Source organism: Strix uralensis, chromosome 4, assembly GCF_047716275.1.
Source record: "Strix uralensis isolate ZFMK-TIS-50842 chromosome 4, bStrUra1, whole genome shotgun sequence".
NCBI lineage: Eukaryota > Metazoa > Chordata > Aves > Strigiformes > Strigidae > Strix > Strix uralensis.
Genome location: NC_133975.1, coordinates 99177494 through 99188563, shown reverse-complemented (window position 1 = coordinate 99188563; position 11070 = coordinate 99177494). Strand labels below are relative to the sequence as shown.

Here is an 11070-nt window from a genome sequence, read left to right as displayed (position 1 = left end):
AAACTGATAAAAGTAGGTGATCTATTCATCTTACAGACAGATTACAAAAAATAATCATCCTTCTGCTCATAATGAAATTCCTTTACAGATTCAGAGAGTAGAAGAGACATCTGAAAGTTGGAGTTATTTATGGGTCAAAATATTTCTTATCTTGTCCCTGCAAATAACCCAAAACAGTTGTTAGCAAATTACTTTCTCCTCCATATCTTTTAACTGGAGATAAGTATATGTTTCCTCTAAATGACTCATAAAAATAAACTGGGACAACAGTTTGACTGTAAGTGTTATGTGTGACTGAGCAGCCTTCATAAAAATTACTATTTTTGTTTCATCTACATTCTCCTTGGGCCAGAGTCTGGGCTGTACTCTGCCCTACCCACTACACCCTAATATAAAGCCAGTATCCATTTCCCCACCACTGGAGGAGGTCTGCTCCATTACGCCAATCCTATTCTAGCCTTTTCTTTGGGAAGTACAAGACAACAGATACAATAATGTAACGTCATGAAGAACGGGTCCCTTAAACAACTCCTCTCCTCTGTTCCAGCTGGACTTCTGCCAATTCAAATGGATGAGTGAGGGCCAACAGACATATTAGTGCAACCCTGTATTTAAAGCTAAATTATCCCCTGGATGACCCTAGAGTCAATTTATGGGTGTAGAGACTAATGTACAATAGAGTTCAGAAAGACTCTAAAGCCTAGCTTTGGAAATGCCTTGACACGTGCCACTGGGGGGACACCACAGCGGGGCAGCAGGAGAGGGAATGGATAAAATATATATGTGCTCATTTTCTGTGTTTGTGCAGTGTCCTATTCTGTGGGTTTTTTTAATTTCTTTTTGCCCCTTTGTGACTTAAAAAAAAAAAGATAGAGAAAGCCTCTCTAAGTTCCCATTATACCAATGAAAATGAAGTTGACTGATTTTAATTCTTACTACTGTTTAGAACAGTAATTTATCTCTGCAGACAAGTTGTCCCCTAAGGAGTTCAGCAGTTCAGCAGTATAACTCTTCCTCATCCCTACAGATGCAAGAAATATCTGGTTGCATGATGCACAAGCATCCTCCATGTTAGCCCTCTTAATTCCCCTTTCCTAGAGGTCTTCCTGCATGAAGACACCACCAACTTCCCCACATATGATTTTCTGTGTTGTGGGGTAAGCAAGGCAAGCAAGTCAGCAGAAAGAAAATACATATGAGTATTTGTTCCCTATTCCTTTCTTGCGCCTGGGAATCTTAAAAGAACAGGCAGAAGTGTCCAAAATGCAGGTTACATGACAGTAAACTTTGCAGGATGTTATTCTTGGTTTCCACAAATTTGCTCTGTTGGAAGTTCTGAGCAATTTTTGTAATCCTTCCTTCATGTAGAGGAACCCTCCTCAGTATCTGATCAGGATTGGGCTTTTCCCAAGTTGCCCTTATCAATATAAAGTTTCATTCTCACTGCTTTAATTTTTATCTCACTTCATAATTATCAATTGACTTAAACTACCATGGACAGCTGATAAGCTTTAATCAGTTCTCCTGACTCTCCCCGTAATATAATTTCAGAAACAACTCAGATTTTCAGAGCAAGTTGATCACAAAAACAAGACCACCAAAAACTTTTGAATAACAAAAAAGGCATGCAGATGCAGCAACACCCTCATTTTATGCAATTTTTCTTTTCCTTCAGACAAGTAGAACCATGGATGACATTTTTGTGCCCAAGTCTCTTAAATGTGTCTTGAAACAAAAGTTTTTTAAGACAACAAGCATGTAGCCCAGGGTGGATAGCAAGTAACTGTTGAAACTGGAAGAAGGGGGGGGGGGGGGGGGGAAGGAATAAAAACCAAAGTGAGTTTAGTACATTTTACTGTAATTTCAATAAGTTTAGTTATGACAACCAGAGCTCTCTGTTGCCTGGTCATTAATCCTGCTTACTTTCCTGTTGAAGAGTTCACAGTTATCCACAGCTTTCCTTTCTATGTAACACTTTCCCATATAAACACACTGCTTTAGCGTTTTATTACTCAAGGCTACTACTGTGCATTACAGTAGGTATCTGTACCTACTCTGTAGGAGTACGAGTTATACAAACATCAACACAAGATTCTGGTAAGGTAACACAAGTTACCAGGTAGTGACTTATATGCCACTAACTGAGAGTCAGGTAGCAGCAACAGTCTTCAGAGCCATTGAATTACAAGCCAAAACCCCTCAATGATCTCTGAGTTAAATGCAAGCAACAGTGGGATGAAAGGCTATTGTGGGTGCTTCCCCATAAGCAACTGATCAGTGTGGCAAGCAGGACCACCTTCCTGCGCTTGCTCCTTTGAACACAATTATTCCCACAAGCAGCAATAATCAAGGATGGCACCTGACCACTGTATAAAAAAACTTCTATCCCATTCATACACTAGATCAATTGCACCAGAAGTTACAAGGGTTTCATTTAAATAACTACACCACCAATTTGCATATTGAGCAGCATACAACTCTGAAGCAGTGACATGTTCAGCTACTTTATACAGGTCATATTTATGCTGGTGTTTCCAAAAGCAGAGAAGTAGGGCAAGCTTTTCAAACTTGGCTGCCTGAAGCAATCTATCTATCCACCTATCCAAGAAGCTTAACTGAGCAGCCTAATTTTTAGATGCAAACATTCAAACCTCCCATTAAGCCACTGTCAGAGACTTTCCAGAATCTTTTGCACTGGCCTATATTTAGCATATCTATAACTAGTCCTAAAAATGAAGCACAGGGGCAATTTGAAACCAATGGCTGGATTTTCAGTAGTAACACAGAGGGATGTACTTCAGGTTTCGGTTGCCTAATTTGAGGGAGTAAAAGGGTCACATTTTCATCAGTGCTCAGCATGTACTTTGAAAAATATTAAGCGTTATCTGGGTGCTTTAACAACGAAAGAGACACATTGAAGCAAAACAAGTTCCTGCTTACTATAACTACCTTTGCTCAAGTTCACCTGGGGATGGAACGTTTGTTCAACTGCTTTGTGACAAGCACATCAGTGTGGCAGACAGACCACAGTCACATGCTGTTGAAACCTCATGGTTACAGACACGCTAATAAGGGCAAGAGCAGTCCAAGCCTTAAATAACCCAAACCAAATAAAACCATATAACATACAGGTAAGACCTATTCTTTCACACTGTAGAATCCAAAACAAATTTTTGCACCCATGGGAACTAATAAACTTCCATACTCAGGCAATATGGACAACTGCCTGAGTGGATGATCAGTTGTCCTAAGAAAATCATCCTGCAAAGGTTATTTTGCATAGAGCCGAGAAAGAAACAAAAATAAATAAAGAAATAAAAATAGTCAAGCAAATGGTAGGACTTTAGTAGAAAACACAGTTTTGGTATATTTATGAAAGACCCAAATAAGCAAGGGCAACAGATACATCCAGGCACTACTCAGGAATTGCAAGATGTTTTTTGGCAGAAAAATGTATAGATGTTTTACTTGGATGCAACTGGAAACTGAAAACTAAATGCATGCAATAATACAACAGAGCATCTGAATACTCTTTGGGACTTCAAACTTATCTATTGAAAAACTTTTGTTCAAAAAGCATTCCACAAAAATGGACTGCAGCATCAAAGTAAGAACACCATGTAGGATTTAATGTGAAGAAGTACAAGTCAGTGTTAATGGGAAAGAGAGACCATATTACAGATGCCGGTAGCCAAAACCAACAAGCTTGCTTTCACTAGATCTCAAAGAATAATTTTTAAATTTAAGTACTGGCATTATAGAAAGCCACAAAAAAAAAAAAAAAAAAAAAAAGAAGAAAAAAAAGACTCCCAGGGCTGGAAGTGAGAACATATTTAATCTCCAGGCAGAATACTAAGTCCGTTCCAAAGCTAAGTTACTAGAAGTCTTCCATTGTCTCCAATCTCTTTTTTTCCATTCTATTTCCCTCCTATTTTCAAAGTGGGTGAGCAGGTATCTTCCACATAACTCCAAGCACTAGAAATATACAACATATACATTTATGAATCTCATAAATATAAAATTCAATGCTCTCTAAAGAACTATATTTAATGCACATCACGCTGCTGAAGTAAATTAAGCATAGTTTCAATTAACACTTACATTTTAATCCCACCTCTCCAACATTCAATACTCTTCTGGGAAAAAAAAAAAAAAAAGGAAAAATGCTTTTACAATTTCTCTAAATGCTATACCCATATTCTAGTAGTCAAAAAACATTATAATTGTTATTTTGCGAATATTACTATGCTGTAAGAAAAGCATGGCAGATATTAAGGATTAACCTGATCTTCTATTAGCTAAACCAGAAACAGTTAGCTGCAGTACCTTAGTAATACAAATATGACATAAGATTTTATGTCTTGGGGCAAACTTGTGCTAGATTTTTATTTAAACAAAAGGATTTTTTTGATCAGTCTGAGAATGCAAATGGTTCTTTAGAAAGCAAAGTTCTATCGGTGTACTTGAAAGTGTCCATTAACAATCATAAGCTAGAAGCCCACCAGGCTTTGTTAGAGTTGCAAATCACAAGCCAGTCTGATGCCCAACTTATTGTTTCTAAAAACTTTAGGAAAAACAAATAGCTGAAGGCATCAATGAAATACAAAAATATGCTCCAAGTCAAACCCTTTCAATAGGGTATCTCAATTCAAAGGTACAAGGAACACATTAGCAAGAGTAAAACAATTTTCTTCTCAGCATACAAATGTATACTTTAAGCCAACTAAGAAATGGGAAACCCTTTTAATTTGCCTCACACAAATATTTCCTCACCTTTCCTAATCTGGTGAATACTCCAAGTGCAGTATCATGCAGTCCATGCATTTCTGTTTCTATGAGTAGTGCATTAGTTAAGAGACTTCCTTCAGACTAGCCCCAACAACTTCTCTAGCTTACTACTAGAGTAGTTTATCTAAATGGTTTACTAAGTCCTAACCAGGGACACCACTTGAGATGTCTTTGTAGAAACAAGAGCAAATTAGGGGCCCCACACTAAAGCACATGCATGCACCAACCAAATCCAGAACGCAGCTGATTGGTGTTTGCCACCTCACACCCTACAGGCTATGCTTACCTTAGTGCCAAGACCAGCTGAAAGCTGCCTAGCAGCAAGCAGCGTGGGTGGGATTTCCTCTTGATCTTTAAAGCAAATTGTCTGCTGCACTTCCAGGCTGTTTACTGCTGCTGCAGGAAAAAATGAGATTTCCTTGTAAAAGTCTTTCTCCATAAGAACCAAGGCCTGCGTGAGTATCAGCTGTCTGCTGAGAGCTGCAAACAGGCATGTGTTAATTGCTTAATTGTCTGCTCTTATATTGCTGGGGGGAGATTGCCCTGCGTTAGCATTTTATAAGATCAGGCCCAAAGGCTGCTGCAATAACTAAGGAAAAAGAGAGTCCTTAAGAAAAGCCCTCTTCAGCCAGAGCAAAGAACTATTTACCCCAACCTCTCTGAGTAGCTAATAGCGTGTATTTGGGGGAAAAGCATAGGAATGGAAGAAGCGCCTCATAAAACTTCTTCCAGTACAGTCCCTCGAGCTTTTTGTAGCTTTAGGAACCTCCTGAAGTAGAAGGAATAGACCCTTCTCCATGCTTAAATCTTTAAGGTTAAAAAGCAGGAGGTAGCAGACCTGCTTTCAATAATACCAATGCACAAAGGCTTGTATCCACCATATACTGCGAACCTGACAACTATTTACAGCCATTTAGAAGAATGAGTGAACCTATTGCCAACATGCGCTAGAAGAGTGTGTGATAAATGCAGATGAAAATTTAACATTTTGATCTCAATTATTAGAGAAAACAGTACTTCATCCATCAAATTTACATCTGCCCTATCAGGGTATTTGCCAGCATAGTTCTGTGCTATGTAAGCAGAACAACAAAAAGACAGTAGCTCCAGGAACTTTGCAATAGGCTTCTACTGTGACTATATGCATAGGTGTGCTTAGCACAGAAGAGATTTTACTGCCATGTAACTCTAACTAGTCCTAAGCATCAATCAGGCATGACAAGTTACTGCATAAGATCAGGTTGTTCTTGCTAGTGCACGTTTCCATGAGCTTAAGAATTTCACCATTGCGGAAAGAACAAAATGGCTGGGATTGGGCTGCGGTGGGTGACAGTGCAGCCTGCTGTCCTCTCTGGTACATGGTATACTCTGTGATATGTGCTTGGCTCCCTGCAGTATGGAGCAATATGCTGATATGAGTAGTAAGTTCACTATTTTTTTAGTAAGAATTGTTTAGCACTGTGTTGTATCCTATTAGAAAGCAAAACCACTGTATTTAACCATGAATATGCAAGGGAGTTAATTTAAAATTCCCTTACTGTACACATCACATATTATTTTTTCAGTTAAACTGATTCAGTATTGGAATACAGCATAACTACGTTTCCTTGAGTACTCTCATAGGCAGTTGAACATCTGGAGGTAAAAAAAGCAACAATAGAAAAGAAGAGATGCCATACAGGTTCTTCATATCAAGCTGAACAAAATTCCATACTCCCTACATGCTGCTTGAAAGTGGATATAAAATATCTCTGAGAAAGGAGCCATAGAACTTGAGACCATCAAGATAGAACAAGGGTTTATGAAAATGTATAAATATATTCAGGGGGAATTCTAGGGTGCTGTTACTGCCATCTGCAAGATGTGTTTCTCTTCTGGGTTCCAACTTCTGTTGCTTTTAGCGTAAAGTGAATATTACATTTTTGCTGCTACTTACACCATATGCATCTCAAAGGTTTGCTTATTCTTAATTAAAATTAGATTAATGAAATTCCTCTTCAGATTTTTTAGTGTCTTCAAAAACTTTCTGTTTTCAGTAAGAGGTCTACACCAGAATAGAAGTGGGAAAGAGTGTAGGGAATGTAGGGAAGCAGGGAGAAGGAAAATAAAAAAGGAGTTATCTGAATAGACTCCATGTCGTACCAGCTTAAAAGCAATGAAGCATTTGCCAGTTATTCCTGTGGTCCACAATCACTTCTCAAAGCTGTAACTTGTATTCATTTTTTACATATTTTACACATAAAGTAAAGCTGCCTCAAGCACTGTTGGCTTGTACAAGTTGGTCTTGCTCAGCACATCGCAGAGGGTCTCAGCGACCTTGGTTGAATCACAAGGGTGAAGTTTTTGCAGTGATGAACTGTTTTGGAAGGGAATAAAAGTCCTGAGTGAGCATTTTTACAGTGTCAAACACCATTCTGTCCCTTCTCATCTTCCTCTCTTAATGGGGATGGTTAGTGTAATCATACTTACGGCTGTTACTTCCTGTGCACTTACCCATACGTAGGTGCTTGTATATAAATGTAAATAAACCTGAGGTCTGCTCTTACCTGAGTTGGCCTCGGGAGTGTTTTCAGAATCAAAATAGTGTGTGAAATGCAGGAGTTTGCTTCTTTCTTAAAAGTTCCATGCAGAATTGCCATGGTACAGCAGCCAGTGTACAGTTCTCGCATACCTAATACATTTTGTCTGACTGTCTCATCGTATTTCATGAACATTAATGAATTAAGTTTCAGGAAGGAGCCATGTAAAGACTGTAATGATTAGTGTCATTTAAGGGATGATTTGTGTAAAAAGAAGCTAGTGATGTAGCCAAGTTTATTCAGCTGTCAGTGGCAAAACGAGACATAAAACCTCGGAGTCCTAACTCACAGGTGATCATTCAGATCACAAGCTCCTCTGTGCTGTTGCAGACATAGCACTTCGTTACCTGTTTTCTGTAATACATTTAGGCATACGTACAGTTAAATTAAATACTTTCATGGTGGCTTCAATCTTGATATTTCATTTCTAAGATTCAAACCAAGTAGTTACCCATGTCTTCTGAACATGTATATTGGCATCAGTATCTGAAGATGCGTTAGCAGAAAATCATTAACTCAAATAGCAGCAGAAAGCTATGAATGCTAGAAGGGAATACTGGTTTGCTATTGTTCCCATATATCCAGATGTTTTCTATGCCTCGTGCATTGGGACTAATTGTGACAAGATTATGAGAATGTCTGGCCAAATTCTGCTGTGAAGTAAAGTGAAATGGTTTGCACCTTTATGTCAAAGCTAAACTCACTTTTGATTGGGGACTGTCACTGTACCTTTGTATCATTAACAGTTGGGAGCTTCCCATGCCCTATTCTTGTATATATGATATCACATTACAGAAATGACTAAAGCCCCACATTTATAAAGAGGGACAGTGTAAAATAAGTTTAGATAACACCTCCTCACCACTACAGAAGCCTTCTGGAATGCAGAGAACCCGTGACGAAAGAAGAAAATGAGTGTTAAATGAGGTGTACCTAAGGAACAGTGTTGCCTTATGGTCAGCTCCTCTAGTGGCCGTTGTCCAATGAATGGATTGTTTGCACTGTTGCATCCATGAAAGAAAGTGGTTGGTTCAACTAGCTGTGTAACTCCATTCTTGCTCTTCAAATTCTGCAGCCTTGAAAGGCAGTTGGCCTGGGTATAAAAATACAGTGCTTGGCTCAGTTTATTTTTTTAATTTAAATGGACTCAGGACATGTATTATCTCCTAGGATAGAGGCACAGTGGCTGATGAGAGCGAATGTCTTGGTTTCCTTAAAGTTCTTCTGCAGGTGGGGTACAGTTGCCATCCTTTGATTGCCAGGAAAGAAATAAGGGCTTTGGTTCCTAGACTCAGGACAATGCCCGCAGTATGGATGGATAACAGGAGGATTTGCTGGAGCCCTATTTCATACCAGCTCTTCAGAACTTTTTGCTTGGTTCACATGCACTTTTCAGCAGCGTTATCCTTAGTCCCCAAGACAAGAAGCATGTGGGAGTGTGGAGGAAATGTATATGTTCTTCCTGGCCCTCCGTTGAACAGAGCCCAAATTCCTTGCTGTAGGAGGGCTATGATGTTCAGCACTGGAAGAAAGGGTTCTGGCAGACACAGCCAACTGGGAAGAGAGTGATCCACATGCAGAGTTCCTTCCAAAGATGAATCAGGGTGAAATGATTTTACATGTTCTTTCATTGTCCTTCCCACCTTGTAAACATTCCTACAGTCTGTCTGTAAGCCCTGCATAAAGAAGTGCTAATATCCATATGTCAGTACTGGAAATGTTTTCTCCCACACCTAAAGAGCCAAGTTCATCCCGTATGTAATTCCACTCACTTTAATAGCTTTGCAGGAGGAAGGATACCAGCCCAGTAAGTCCACCCAAAAGCTGCAGATTCTGCTGAAAACAGCTGCGTGCCTTGTGAGTAGAATGAATCACCACAGACCTCAGTTTCTCAGACCTTTGTAATAGATTCCTCTTCACTCTGTATGCAATTCTGCCTGCAAATCTCTGAATTATCTGGACACCAGCTGCTTGAAAGTCTTGAAAGCCCCATTATAGGAGATAAGGACAGCAGAGCAGCCCTTGCTCTCAGTTCTTAATCTATGTCCATCGAACGAGTATCTGCGCTGTATTTATATTGTATTTATCCTACTGCAAGGCATTTCTTGATTAGTTGCAACATCCAGGAAGGATTTTTATTCTTTCAGATACATTTCTTGATTTTTCAGAAGGGAGGAATTAATATTCACCTTTCTTTGCTCTGTCAGTCACAAACAAGAACTAGGATGTAGGTCAGGGTGAACCAATGCACCTAGAGGTATTAAATTACTTCAGTGTCTGATCAGTAAATCTTGATCCTATGGTCAGAAAAAGCTGCATGCCAGCTTTACAGTAAAAATGGACCAGCAGGGAGTTTCAGAGAAGCTAGGGGAAAAATTTTCATAGAATCATGTAGGAATGTTATTTAACAAATTCTCTTCTATTACAATGATTCTGTGACCCTGGTGGTGCCTTCCAGTCTTATGTTCCTATAAATACCTTGCTTAAGAACTAATTCCTCTTGACAATCTGACAGAGCTTCAGCTCACAATAGAGCATGTCACCAGTTAGTTTATCTTATGGCTAACCTTAGCATTTGATTTTTGTTTTCTGTTACTGTGTTATTCTGGACAGCAAGATACTGGTTTTAATATAACTGTTGAGAATTTTTACTTAATGAATAAATAAACTTTCAGCTCCTTCAGCAACAGATGCTCTAAATTAAACGATCTGAACGTAACATTCATATTCTTTAAGCAAATGGTGCATTCTAGAATCCTAAGTTATAAATGTAATTATAAATCTGTACAAAGTCCAGTTAAAAGAATCTGCTTGGACAGAAGTTCACCCTTACAAGAAGTAGGGCTTTTTTGAAGAGGGCTTTAAACTCAAGTTGCCAGGGGAGGGGAACCTCAATCCATCCCACTCCTATCAGTTTGACACCAGTGCCAGCATTAGATGCCCAGAGCCCAGAGAAGGGTCACAGGTCAGCAGGAGAGCACCCAAAGAGCACCAGGCAGTAAGTCAGCTTCATCCATGGGCCCACCTTAAAAGTCTCTTTGCAAACCCACGTAGCATGGGGAATAAACAAGAGGAGCTAGAGATGTGTGCACACCTGCAGGGCTATGATCTTACTGGCATCACAGAGACCTGGTGGGATGGCTCCTATGACTGGGGTGTAGGAATGGAAGGATACAGGGTCTTTAGGAAGGACAGGCAGGGGAGACAAGGATGCCTCTATGTCAGTGACCAGCTGGAGTGCATGGAGCTCTGCCTGGGGATGGATGAGGAGCTGACCGAAAGTTTATGGGTCAGGATTAAAGGGAAGGCAGGGACAGGAGACGTTATAGTGCGGGTCTGCTACAGGCCACCCAACCAGGAAGACTGAGTGGATGAGGCCCTCTATAGATAGAGAGGAGCAACCTCATGTTCACAAGCCCTGGTCCTCATGAGGGACTTCAAACCACCCAATATCTGTTGGAGGGAAAACACGGCAGTACACAAGCAATCCAGAAGGTTCCTGGAATGCACTAATGGTAACTTCCTTCTGCAAGTGATAGAGGAGCCAACAAGGAGAGGTGTTGTGCTGGACCTTGTTCTCACCAACAAGGAGGGGCTGGTGGGGAGTGTAAAGCTCAAGGGCAGCCTTGGCTGCAGTGACCATGAAACAATGGAGTTCAAGATCCTTAGGTCAGCGAGGAGGGCGCACAGCAAGCTGGCTACC

At 40.0% G+C, this 11070-nt stretch overlaps 1 long non-coding RNA gene across 1 annotated transcript; it reads right to left on the bottom strand.

The window, feature by feature from the left end:
- LOC141943251 (uncharacterized) lies at nt 1-5186 on the bottom strand. Its single transcript, XR_012628902.1, has 3 exons — nt 5075-5186; nt 4102-4136; nt 1-157 (listed from the first exon to the last, which is right to left on the bottom strand). It is a non-coding gene; the product is annotated as an uncharacterized LOC141943251 (long non-coding RNA).
- Nucleotides 5187-11070: the final 5884 nt, after the last annotated feature.